Below are 11,853 nucleotides of genomic sequence, written 5' to 3'. Positions count from 1 at the left end.
GGAAAGACTCTGAATGATTTTGTGGGAACACAGCCATCTATGACTGTTCTTATAAACTCGGTGACGACTGTGGTGTACTCATAGATACACAGATGGACCCTTGAACATGGCTTAGTCCACCAACTCAAAGTAATTCCATACCCACTCCTCTGCCTCCTGCAACCACTTCCTTGTTGTCCTAACCTCTGGAGCCTTGTTCCTTAGCCTCTGCCTGTATGCAGGTAGAAGAAGGATAGCCAAGAGATCAGATTTCCTGAAATATGGTCTGGGCATGGTATGGTAGATACTCCTTATCTTAGTATCGCAGTGGTCTAGTGTTTTGGGACCTCTATTGCTACTGATGGTAAATGGACAGTGATTTCTTCATATAAGCCTGGTTGAAGTCCCCAACTATGATTTGAGTAGCAGACAAACGAATCATCCGTCATAGAAACTGTGGGTTAAGGAATGAATCCCTTTCTTTCTGTCATCTCACCTTTCTATCATTCTTGTCCATAAGACCATCAGACATAAGAGCAGAATTAGGCCATTCAGCCCATTGGGTCTGCTCCACCATTCCATCATGGCTGATCTCGGATCCCACTCAACCCATATACATGCCTTCCTTTGTCCACCCTGCTTGTTACTTCCTCAAAGAATTCTAACAGGTTTGTCAGGCAAGACTTCCCTTTAAAGAAACCATGCTGACTTTGACTTATTTTATCATCAGTCTTCAGGTGCCTCGAAACTTCATTCTTAGTAATAGATTCAAACACTTTTCCAACCACTGAGGTTAGGTTAACTGGCCTATAATTTCCTTTCTTTTGCCTTCCTCCCTTCTTAAAGAGTGGAGTGACATTTGAAATCTTCCAGTCCTTTGGGACCATGCCAGAATCAAGTGATTCTTGAAAGATCATGATCAATGCATCTATTATCTCTTCAGCAACCTCCCTCAGGACTCTGGGTTGATGTAGTCCACCTGGCCCAGGTGACTTATCCACCTTAAGACCTCTGAAGTGGCCTAGCACTTTTCCGTTTGTAATAGCAATGGTACTCACTCCTGCTCCCTGACACTCATGGACATCTGGCACACTGCAAGTGTCTTCCACAGTGAAGACAGATGTAAAGTACCCATTAAGTTCATCTGCAATTCTTTGTTCCTCATTACTACCTCACCAACATCATCTTCCAGTGGTCCAATATCAACTCTCACCTCCTTTTTACTCTTTATATAACTGAAATTGTCATTTCTAACAATCCCCAATGAATTATAATATTTATATGGTTTTGCTACTTGTTGACGGCATCCGAATGTGATGTTTTTCAGGTACATTTGCTGTGACAAGGTAATTCATACAGATAGTCTAAAAGCATCTGGAGACAAAGAGCCCAGGCAGCCAAAATTGTGAGGGCTAGCTTTCTAAGTACACAAATATTACAATTATTGATTGATCAACTATACCTGTGATAATGTGTGATGTGCTAAGTGAAAAAAACAACACAGTCTGCAAGCTTCCTTGAACTTCAATCATATTGGTGTCTTGTTTGACGCAGGCCAATTTACATAACTCCATTGTCATACATTGGTTAACCATGGGTGTACAATACCTCTTTGTTTATTTTGTTTACAACAAGAAGCTGGACTGCTGGTCAGAAGTTTAACTCTGTCAAAAACAGCTCTCATCCTTTGGAAAGTTCATGCTGTTGTGCTGGTAAGTTGAGGCTGACAGTAAACCTCTCAGGCCCTGGAGAGAGAATAATGCCAGCTTACTGAATATAGGTGCCCTGCAAAAAGTCTCACAATCTACGTTTGCTTTCTCCAAAGCAGAGCAGGCCTAACAACATCATAATCCTCAATGATTGAAAGAAGTGCAGGTGAATCAGGTTCATTTTCCTTATCCCTTCACTCCTACCAGGGTCTTAAACCAGCCTTCTAGATGATGCAGATTTAAAGTAGCTACAGTTTTGTATTGATTGCCATTGATGTTTACAGAGATGGAAAGAGAGCTCTGAATATTCATGTGTGTAAGACCATCTTCTGACAAATTGAGCCCAGAACATAAATGGTCTTATCATTTAATATGATAAGCAACATTCCTATAGCTGATCATAATTACATAACAGTAATGTTACCTTTGCTTATCAATGAGACACCATTACATAATTACAACACCAGTGCCACCTTGTGGATATTGCTTGTCAAGTGACTATTATAATAATATTAAAAATACAAAACAACATTGTTTATTTTAAAATGGCATTATAAACAATTTTCCAAATATGTTGTAACCTCTGTGAATTTATGAACATCTTGAGCTAGTTTCTTTAAAGCAACTTCTCCCTTGATGTTTAAGATGCTGACATATTAGTTGAAAATATAAACTGATTAAGTCACAAATATTCCTGCAATTTTTTTCTTTGATTGAAAATTTATTGAATATTCCTAAATATCAATGAGAATAATCTCTTTTAATCCAATTAATCTCTTTATGACAAGAGTCCCCAACTTTTTTTGCACTGCGGACCGGTTTATTATTGACAATATTCTGGCGAACCAGCCGACCCGACGGGGCGGGTGGGGGGAAGGGGGGGTAGGGTTGCCAACGGACAAGAGTAGCAGTCAAATACGTTGTGTTTACCCTGAGAAAGACTATAATAAACATGAAGCCTTGCGCGGGCACCAGTGCGCATGCGTGTACGTGCCAATTTTTTCCTACAAATTGTTTTTGGCGATTCTGTTCCGGGGGGGGGGGCGTGTTAATCACGACCAGGATATAGGTAATAAATGGCTAATATACTCAATTTTGTTTCTAAAAAGGTTTCTCTAATGAATTTAATATTAAGCACACAGTGCATATTTTCCTCACATGAATATAGTGATAAGTCAATTATCAAGGGAGGACAGGGGAGCTTGAAGTAAGTGTTGAACGAGATTCCAGTAGAAGTGGTAGAGGCAGGTTTGATATTATCATTTAAAGAAAAATTGGATAGGTATATGGACAGGAAAGGAATGGAGAGTAATGGGCTGAGTGCAGGTCAGTGGGACTAGGTGAGAATAGCATTCGGCACGGACTAGAAGGGCAGAGATGGCCTGTTTCTGTGCTGTAATTATTATATGGTTATATAAGACACTTATAAGTCAATAGCATCATAACATTTTAAGTAACGTTTGGATATTAAACACACAATGCATATTTTCCCCATATGAACGTATAAAATCATTGCAACGCACCAATATCGCTGAATCAGTGGGAGCCCTGGGCTGAATACTTGTTTTCCTGCAACAAGATGGTCCTATTGAGGGATGATGGGAGACAGCAATACACGAAGGGGGTTCCTTATGTCCAGTCTATTCCGCAATTTCGTTTTTGTTGCATTCATGGCAGAGATATGTTGGAAATGGAAGCAACGTTTTCAGAGCTTTCGTGGCGACCTCAGGATATTTAGCCTTGGCTTTGATCCAGAATGCCAGCAGAGATGTTATGTCAAACATACTTTTCAGCCCACCGTCATTTGCAAGCTGGAGGAGTTGATCTTCTTCCCGTGCTGACATGGATGACGCGCGGGTAATGACCTCGCGTGTGTTCAAGCTCAACAGTGGGCGTGACAGGGAATGGGGAAAGGTGCTGCTGATTCATATCGCCAAATCATATCGTTTCCTCGTGGCCCGGCAGTACATGCTTTGCAGCCTGGTACCGGTCTGCTGCCTGGTGGTTGGGGACCGCTGCTTTATGAAACATTTACCAAACTGACATCAATGGACATTAGTGAGGAAACTCTCGTGGTTGATGCCATATCTCACACAATGGAAAATAATCCAGCCATTCCAAGCCAGCAAACACCTAACTTATGGACAATCCCCGGGTGCAACTGAGCTACCATAATGCACTTAACTTCTAAGGTCCATAGTAGATACACATGTTCATTCCTACAAATAGCAGAACTAATTTCATCTTTGTACTTTCAATAATTGTTCTTTCTTTTCAGTCTTATGTGTACTTGATGACATTCATTAGAATACTGTGGAGGTATGTTGCTATATCAAATGACTTCTGCGTATTTTCTGATTTGCAGACAGAACCAACTTAAAAACTGAAACCATTCGATAACCAGAGATCACCTGTATTGGTTATTGGAAATCAAAAATGTCAGACCCATGTCATTGTTAGAGTTTTCCCCTAGGAGTGCATCCCAGGCCTAAATACCTTCATTTCCCTGGTAAACAGCTGTCCTGCTCTCATTATATTAGAAGTGGTAACTGTATAATGCCTAAATCAACAGAAACCCTTCAGCAAATCCATCCTTGCATACAAGAAAATGCAGACAATATTCAGGCATGCGCTGGCATGTGGCATGAATATTATTTGCTGCTTCAGTGCCACCTCTAACAAGAAAGGCTCCAGATATCCTTCTTTTATACTTCATGGCAAAATCCTGGGAGTCGCCATTAACCAGAAACATAAAAACAGTAGTTGTACGACATCAAAGTTTGGGTAGACGGCAGTGAGAAACTCATGCCCTCATTCCAAATGCCATGTCAGGAATTTGATGCCACATTCTCTACCTACTGGAATAAGTGCAGCTCCAACAATATTCAAGAACCTGACTTCCATCCAAGCCAAAGCAAGCTACAGGCCACCTGATTTGCTCGCTATTCACCACCCTGGTAATTAGCCCCTCCCATTAGTTGCACACCATGACCACAGTGATGGAGGTCTGTAAAACAACTATAAAACAGAAGGTTCTTCTGTCAACACTGCCCAAGCCAGCAAACTCTACAACCAAGAAGGGCAAAGGCAGTAGATCAGTGGTTCCCACCATTGTGTTTTATTTCTCTTGGCTCCCAGATAACATCCCCAGCGCCCCCTCCCTTTCAGCCATTACATAAAAACTATAAATAATTTTGATTTACGATGCACAGAGAAAGAAAATAGGAACTGCAAATTTAAAGCAATGATAAAATAATTTCAAAAGTTAATCAGACCTATTTAAAGCTATTAATAAAATTATTTCCTTATTCAATTACAGTAAAAGCAATTTTCATTAACAATTTTAGGGCATACATTAATAGTCCAACTATTTACTCCTTCATTGCTTTTTCATCTTTCAATGAGGTAGGTGGGCCTTATACGGTGATATCAGCTTCTCAACATCAGGCTTAATGTCACTCAGAAGTCTCAAATCACCATGTCCAGTAATTTGCAGTCTGGTTCATTGCTTTGAAAGAAGTTGGGTGACTGCTCAGAAACTGTGTTCCACTAAATATGATTTTGGAAATGTAATAAAGAACACCCTGACCATTTTCCATAGTGCAGAATAGTGCTCAGAGATTTCTCTACACAACCAAAACTCCTGATATGATATTTTGAACTTTGGCTTCAGCTCAAAGTTATTTTGTAGCACAATCAGTTTTTCCTCCATCCTTCCTGTTAATTCTTCATTACAAGTGTTCAGGAATAGATGTATTGTCCAGTCTGGAATTTGGATCGAGAGAAGATCCTGAAACACCTCCAACATATCTTTATGCAGCTCGCCCAGGTGGGCACAGTACACCTGAGATCATCTCCTTGCATTCTTCCTTTCTCTTTCAGCTCAGAGAGGTTCGGAAATTAGAAAAGGTCACAGTGCACTTGAATAGGGTTAACTTGGACAGAACTGTGGCGATGACTGATTTGACTTTGATAAGATTCACATCATTTCCTTGCAATTGAAGATTAACTTAATTAAACTTTGCAAACAATTCTGAAAAATAAGTGATGTCATTCCTCATATTCTTGAGTTAATTACTGAATGAAGTAATTGAGTCTTCAAAGAATTTTATCACAGGTCCAAAAAGCACATAAAAGTATCTCAGGCTACTTCCTTTAGATAGCCATCTGACTTCAGTGTGCAACAGCAAGCATTTGAACTGTTCAGCATTCTCAATACAAAGTTCTTGAAATAGTAAAGAACTGAGAACATACGACTTGGTTTTATTTACTGCTATAATAATGGTATTTAATGACTTGTGCAGCTAACCACTTGGGTTTTTTGTGGCCAGGTGTTCTCTGCGAAAAGTAAGTCTACAGCTATTTTCTCAAGAAAGTAATAAGCCCATGGCGTCCTGTCATTCATGGCGCCCCACCTGTTGCACAAGCAACAATGTTAGTGAGCCGAATGTCCTTGAAAAACTGCCTAAAAACCCAAAATATTGGCTCCCCTTCATATCTGCTTCTAGTCTCCTTGCATATAGCAACTATTGAACCATGCCCTCATCTTTCATGATGTAAACATTCCCAAGAAGTAAAGATTTGTTGTCTGGCAAAGTTGACTCATCCAACTGCAAAACAAATTCTATTATCCTAAGTATGTTGCACAATGCGTCTTCGCATTCTCAGATATTTCATCCATTTCTCTTTGAACAGAATTATTGCTGAGCATAATCACTGTAATTATTTGGTCTGGTGACTTATACGAAACTGGACTCAGAACCTTCTATACTGCTGGCAGAATTAGTCCTTCTCCAATTGTATGGGGCTTTCTAGATTTAGCAATGAGCAGTGAAATGCTGTACGAAGCACACAAAGCATCACTGTTTTGTTGTCAAGTGCTGGCAAACATGTTTTGAAATGTTTTCTATTTCTGAAAGTTTTCATGAAATGACTGAAAACAAGCCCAAGTTCTTGTTTGCTTTATTAGAGTGTATTCCCTTCATATGGTCAAGGATCCTGGACAGTTTCACTGTCACATTTGAAAAAATGTTTTTACACACAGATACACTGTCAGTTGTTTCGTGCTGGTATAAATCCATATTTCAGATACTCCACACTATATAGTCTACACTTCTTTTTTGCTTGGCCTGCTTCTGCCATTTTCATTATTGATTATTGGCCACGGTCAATCACCTATTATTTAAGTACAATCTGAAGCGCTGCAATCAAAAAAGGGGAAAATTATGATGTCATCATATATCAGGCAAAACCTGGCCCTCTGCCTGAAGATACATGAAGAGGGGCAGCGATAGTTCAGTTAGGCCATGGAAAAGAGAAATGCGGTCAAGACCATTCGAAAGGGCAGATTCTGAACTTTACTCATTGAACACTATACCCTGATTCACAGGAATTGCATCATTGCGTGATTAGCATATGCTAACTCTTTACTACAGTAGTGAATGGCAATAATATGTGGGCCAGGCCCAGAAATAACACAAATTCTACAGTTCACATTTCTCATGATATGCCAAATACCAAAGTGTCATATTGCTTTTCAACAAATATAATGTGCTTTGAGCAAAGTCTAAGAGAATGGTCGGTTAGCAAGAGATGAGGTGATCACTGTAATCAATTAAGAGGCAATGAGGATCAAATCCTTATAAGTAATTCATTTCTTAAATTAAGCATGTAATCCCTCAGCTCCCCCACTTGCTACTGAGTACCTTCCCCCCACAACCACCTTCATCTTAATCACCCGCTAGAAACTCCAACCACCCCCGGGAGGGGGTGGGGGAGTGATATCACCTACTTTGGGAACCACCGCAGTAGATGCATGGAAACAACAGGTTTCACTCAAAAATTGCACATCATCTTGACTAGGAGATATATCTTTCTTTTTTCTTTTCAAATCTTTTTATTGTTATATTATACAAAAAAAATAACATGAGTATATTGAAGTAACAACACTTACAATGTCTCAAAAAAGAAATTATCTTAAAGATTGAAAAAAAATTTAGTGATAACAAAAAAAACTTACTAAGCAGAAAAGTGAGAAAAAAAAGAACCCATTAGGTGTACAACCCCGGAGTCATGCGTCATACAAACAGCTTCTAAAAATAAACATCAAACCGCCAGCAAGAAAAGAAAATATACTAAAAAATTTACAATTTGATAGTGGAAAACTTCTAACAATTAGCTCAAATGATAATAACGAGCAAATGAGCCCCATCTTTTCTCAAAATCAAATAGAGTTTCAAAGGTTCGACTTCTAATTTTCTCCAAACTAAGACATAGCTTCACTTGAGAGAACCATTGTGACAAAGTGGGAGCTGATGTATCCTTCCACTTCAACCAAATGGCCCTCCTAGCTATCAATGTAACAAGTGCAATAACATGTTGGTCAGACACAGAAATACCATGAAGATTTTGAGGAATTATTCCAAAAGGCACAGTTAATTTATTAGGTTGTAGACTAATTTTAAGTGCTTTAGAAATTGTTGAAAAAACTGACTTCCAGAACTGTTCCAATATAGAACAAGACCAAAACATATGTGTCAGTGTAGCTATCTTAGTTTTACAACTATCACAATGACTATCAACATTAGGAAAGATTTTAGAAAGTCTCTCCTTCATCAAATGATAACGATGCATAATTTTAAATTGAATCAATGAATGGCTAGCATAAATTGAAGAAGAGTCAACCAACTTCAAAATCCGCATCCAATCCTCTGTCATAAAAGTCAAATTAAGTTCCTTTTCCCAATCCTGTTTAATCTTAGATAAAGGACGCTTATCCCATTGTAATAATAAATTATAAATTCTTCCAATAGAACCCTTGATCGAAGGAATCATACTTATAATAGTATCTAAGAGGTCAGCCTCCAATACGTAAGGAAAATTACTTAAATATTTTTGTAAAAAATGTCTAGCTTGAAGGTATTGCAGAAAATGTGAATATGAAAGAGAATATTTATCAATTAATTGTTCAAAAGACATCAATCTATCTTTAAATAAATCCAAAAAAGAATTAATACCTTTATTTTTCCAAAGTAAAAAAATTGGATCACTGAAAGAAGGCTTAAAAAAGTAATTTCGATAAATTAAACTACAAAGTTTAAATTTTTTAAGATTAAAAAAATTGCCAAACTGGAGCCAAATTTGTAAAGAATACTTAATCACAGGATATGGGTTTAAATTGACAACTTTAGCTAATTGCATAGGTAAAGCAGCTCCCAATAACGAGGTTAAATAAAACTGTTTTACAACTTTCAGTTCCAGGTCTACCCAAATTGGCCGATCACTCTTATCAACCCAATATAACCAAAAAGACATGTATTGCACATTAACAGCCCAATAATGCATTCTTAGATTAGGCAAAGCAAGACCTCCATCCTTTTTCAATTTTTGTAAGTGACATTTACTAATTCTTGGTCTTTTATTATTCCAAATAAAAGATAAAATAATAGAATCAATCCGGTCAAAAAAATTCCTAGTCAAAAAAACAGGAATATTCTAAAATAAGTATAAAAATTTTGGTAAAATCATCATTTTAACTATATGAATACGACCAACAAGTGAAAATGTAAGTGGACTCCATCTACTAAATAAATACTTCATAGAGTCTACTAAAGGAACAAAATTGGCTTTATAAAGATCATTATATTTTTAGTAATTATAATATCTAAATATCTGAAAGAATCTGTGACTTTAAAAGGAGTATTATCATATATAGAGACAGAATCATTTAAAGAAAACAATTCACTTTTACTAAAATTTATTTTATATCCTGAAAAACCTCCGAATTCATTAAATAATTTTAGCAAGGCAGGGATAGATTCGTCAGGGTTAGATATATAAACCAATAAATCATCCGCGTAAAGAGAGATCTTATGCATGGTCTCATTCACAAAAATCCCATGGATATTTTTAGCCTCACAAAGAGCAATAGCAAGGGGTTCTAATATTAAATTAAACAACAAAGGACTTAATGGACAGCCTTGACTTGTCCCCCATGAAAGTTGAAAAAAAGGAGACCTACAATTGTTAGTGACAACAGTAGCAATAGGGGCTTTATATATCATTTTAATCCAATTATTAAAATTAGCACAAAAGCCAAATTTCTCTGAAACATTGAATAAATATTTCCATTCGACTTGATCGAACACGTTTTCAGCATCCAAAGATACAACACATTTGTGGAGTTTTAAAAGAGGACGAATGTATAATGTTAAATAGTCTCTGAACATTTGAAAAAGAATAGCGACCCTTTATAAAGCCTGATTGATCTTTAAAAATAATTTTACCCAAAATATTCTCCAACCGATCGGCCATTATCTTTGACAGAATCTTAGCGTCGACATTCAGTAATGAAATAGGTCTATATGAAGCACAGTCAGTGGGATCTTTATCTTTTTTAAGAATTAAAGAAATAGACGCCTCATAAAAAGTAGAGGGTAAGTCACCTTTCACAAAAGAGTCCTTAAACATTTCCACATATACGGAGAAAGCAACTTTCCAAATTTTTTATAAAATTCTACGGGATAGACATCAAGTCCCGGGGACTTACCAGACTGCATTGAAAAAATAGCTTTATGAATTTCAGCTTCAGTGATTTGAGCATCAAGAGTTTTTTGATCCTCAGCCGAGATTTTAGGAAAAACAATCTTTCGTAAAAAAGCATTCATTTCAGAGGAATCTAACGGACATTGAGATATATAAAGTTCAGCATTAAAATCTTGAAAAATCTTATTAATTTCATATTCCTGAGCCAAGGTACCATCTTTCCTATGAATTTTCATGATTTGCCTTTTGGCTGCAGCCATTTTAATTGAGATGCGAGCAGCTTATTATTTTTATCTCCATACATATAAAATTGGCTCTTTAACGTAAGCAAATATCCTTCAATGGGATGAGTTAATAACAGATTATATTGTGATTTAAGTTCCACCCTTTGTTTAAATAAATCAGGATTGGGGGAAATTGCATAGATATTATCTAAATCTTTAATTTGTTTTGAAATTCTATCTAATTCTGCTTTAGCCTGTTTTTTTAAGTTTAGCTGAATAAGAAATAATCTGACCACATAAAAATGCTTTAAATGTATCCCATATAATTAACTTAGACATACCCCCTATATCATTAAAAAGAAAAAAATATTTTATCTGGGTTTCAATGAAACTGACAAAGTCAGAGTTTTGCAATAATGTCTGAGACATGCGCCAAGGTGGGCGGGCAAGAGTGACATCATCAAATTCAAAAAACAAACTCAGAGGCGCATGATCAGATATAGCAATAGCGTCATATTCACAAGTTTTAACACTAGGCAAGAAGCGGGGATTGATTATAATATAATCGATCCTCGAATTTTTTTTATAAACATGTGAGAAGAAAGAATATTCTCTATTATTGGGATGGAGATACCTCCACAAATCAATCAACCCAAAATCAATCAAAGGGGAATTAATAAATGACACGGATCGATTTGGAAGTCGCTGATTGGCTGAGCTCTTATCAATCGTAGGATTTAAGCAGCAGTTAATATCCCCGCCCATTATCAGCATATATTCATTTAAATCAGGCAGTAAAGCAAATACCTTTTTAAAAAAAGTAGGATCATCTAAGTTAGGACCATACAAATTAACCAAAACAACTTTTCTGTTACAGATCATTCCTTTAACAATTAAAAATCTACCATTAGAATCTGATTCAATATCCTCTTGAATAAATATATTAGGTTTAATAAAAATAGACACACCTTTTGTTTTACTCTGAGAAGTAGAGTGGAATTGCAAACCATTCCACCATCCAAAAAATCTATTTTGATCTCCCGCCCTGATATGTGTCTCTTGAGCAAAAATCATATCAGGTTGGAATAGGTTAATAATTTTAAAAGTCTTTTTTCGTTTAATAGGATGATTCCAACCACGTATATTCCAACTTATTATATTAATCCATTTAAATACCATAATATAATTTTATTCTACTTTATACATGCGCAGAGCACATATCAATACGGGATTATCAAAAATGGCGGTGATGAAGAATACAACTGCATAAAAAACACGCATGGTCCGGAACCACCCAATGGGGAAAAACTCCTAACTCTAAACCCACCCACCCACACCCGGGAGCCCGAAAAAGGCAAGCGATAGAGTTCAAAGCTACTGACCGCTCTGTCTGTGTT

Source organism: Mobula hypostoma, chromosome 2, assembly GCF_963921235.1.
Source record: "Mobula hypostoma chromosome 2, sMobHyp1.1, whole genome shotgun sequence".
In the NCBI taxonomy this organism is placed as follows: Eukaryota; Metazoa; Chordata; class Chondrichthyes; order Myliobatiformes; family Myliobatidae; genus Mobula; species Mobula hypostoma.
The sequence above is the reverse complement of the archived record's forward strand: the minus strand, read 5'-3'. Positions refer to the sequence as shown.